Source organism: Colletes latitarsis, unplaced genomic scaffold (genome assembly GCF_051014445.1).
Source record: "Colletes latitarsis isolate SP2378_abdomen unplaced genomic scaffold, iyColLati1 scaffold0042, whole genome shotgun sequence".
NCBI lineage: Eukaryota > Metazoa > Arthropoda > Insecta > Hymenoptera > Colletidae > Colletes > Colletes latitarsis.
The window spans coordinates 47,501-50,000 of record NW_027488392.1 but is presented as its reverse complement, the minus strand read 5'-3'; the positions used below and the strand labels follow the sequence as shown (position 1 = coordinate 50,000).

General features: G+C 51.3%; 1 non-coding gene across 1 annotated transcript in view; it reads left to right on the top strand.

Moving 5' to 3' along the window:
• Nucleotides 1–2,359: 2,359 nt before the first annotated feature.
• LOC143350867 (5.8S ribosomal RNA) overlaps nt 2,360–2,500 on the top strand; it is a 155-nt gene continuing 14 nt past the window's right edge. The window contains exon 1 of the ribosomal RNA XR_013081312.1: nt 2,360–2,500. This exon is cut by the window's right edge and continues 14 nt beyond it. This is a non-coding gene — a ribosomal RNA (5.8S ribosomal RNA).

The window sequence follows — 2,500 nt, the reverse complement described above, 5'->3', positions numbered from 1 at the left end:
CGGCGAGGAAGTAATAAAATAATATACATCCTTACGGGTAGCCTGAAGCGAATCGCAAACGAACGACAACGCGTCGATTGTGCGGCCATCGTTGCTCGCGCGACTAACGACGACCAGCCGAGAAGGCTGTAGTTTATCGCATCGATTTCATCGAGCAACCGATGGACGCTGCCGCGTTCGTTCGTAAATGAATGTTATACATACTCACGGATAGCCTGAGGCGAATAATCGCAAACGACGACGCGTCGATTGTGCGGCCATCGTTGCTCGCGCGACTAACGACGATCAGCCGAGACGGCTGTAGTTTATCGCATCGATTTCATCGAGCAACCGATGGACGCTGCCGCGTTCGTTCGTAAATGAATGTTATACATACTCACGGATAGCCTGAGGCGAATAATCGCAAACGACGACGCGTCGATTGTGCGGCCATCGTTGCTCGCGCGACTAACGACGATCAGCCGAGACGGCTGTAGTTTATCGCATCGATTTCATCGAGCAACCGATGGACGCTGCCGCGTTCGTTCGTAAATGAATGTTATACATACTCACGGATAGCCTGAGGCGAATAATCGCAAACGACGACGCGTCGATTGTGCGGCCATCGTTGCTCGCGCGACTAACGACGATCAGCCGAGACGGCTGTAGTTTATCGCATCGATTTCATCGAGCAACCGATGGACGCTGCCGCGTTCGTTCGTAAATGAATGTTATACATACTCACGGATAGCCTGAGGCGAATGATCGCAAACGACGACGCGTCGATTTTGCGGCCATCGTTGCTCGCGCGACTAACGACGACCAGCCGAAACGGCTGTAGTTTATCGCATCGATTTCATCGAGCAACCGATGGACGCTGCCGCGTTCGTTCGTAAATGAATATTATACATACTCACGGATAGCCTGAGGCGAATGATCGCAAACGACGACGCGTCGATTTTGCGGCCATCGTTGCTCGCGCGACTAACGACGACCAGCCGAGAAGGCTGTAGTTTATCGCATCGATTTCATCGAGCAACCGATGGGCGCTGCCGCGTTCGTTCGTATATGAATATTATACATACTCACGGATAGCCAGAGGCGAATAATCGCAAACGACGACGCGTCGATTTTGCGGCCATCGTTGCTCGCGCGACTAACGACGACCAGCCGAGACGGCTGTAGTTTATCGCATCGATTTCATCGAGCAACCGGTGGACGCTGCCGCGTTCGTTCGTAAATGAATAATATACATACTCATGGCTAACTTGAGGCGAATAATCGCAAACGACGACGCGTCGATTTTGCGGCCATCGTTGCTCGCGCGACTAACGACGACCAGCCGAAACGGCTGTAGTTTATCGCATCGATTTCATCGAGCAACCGATGGACGCTGCCGCGTTCGTTCGTAAATGAATAATATACATACTCATGGCTAACTTGAGGCGAATAATCGCAAACGACGACGCGTCGATTTTGCGGCCATCGTTGCTCGCGCGACTAACGACGACCAGCCGAAACGGCTGTAGTTTATCGCATCGATTTCATCGAGCAACCGATGGACGCTGCCGCGTTCGTTCGTAAATGAATAATATACATACTCATGGCTAACTTGAGGCGAATAATCGCAAACGACGACGCGTCGATTTTGCGGCCATCGTTGCTCGCGCGACTAACGACGACCAGCCGAAACGGCTGTAGTTTATCGCATCGATTTCATCGAGCAACCGATGGACGCTGCCGCGTTCGTTCGTAAATGAATGTTATACATACTCATGGCTAACTTGAGGCGAATAATCGCAAACGACGACGCGTCGATTTTGCGGCCATCGTTGCTCGCGCGACTAACGACGACCAGCCGAGACGGCTGTAGTTTATCGCATCGATTTCATCGAGCAACCGATGGACGCTGCCGCGTTCGTTCGTAAATGAATAATATACATACTCATGGCTAACGTGAGGCGAATAATCGCAAACGACGACGCGTCGATTGTGCGGCCATCCGTTGCTCGCGCGACTAACGACGACCAGCCGAGAAGGCTGTAGTTTATCGCATCGATTTCATCGAGCAACCGATGGGCGCTGCCGCGTGCGTTCGCCCGATTGCGCGTGAAGTTACTGTTCGGAACCAAGAATATACGGGTGTATTATACCCGTTTGGTCGCAGCCACGCGCAAAGGCTTTTGAATGTACTGTACGCCCGGCCGTCGAACGATGGTTTTCCGTCATTCAGGAAACAAAAAGAAACTTTTGTCGTCGATATGGCGCGTTCAATCCTCCGTCGATACGCTGGTCGGAGGTGCGAACATCGAATATTTTTAAAGCAAAGAACAAGGAGCATTTTTAAATACAAAGAAAAAAATTGTAAATTGTATATGATTACCCTGAACGGTGGATCACTTGGCTCGTGGGTCGATGAAGAACGCAGCTAATTGCGCGTCAACGTGTGAACTGCAGGACACATGAACATCGACATTTCGAACGCACATTGCGGTCCACGGATAAAATTCCTGGACCACGC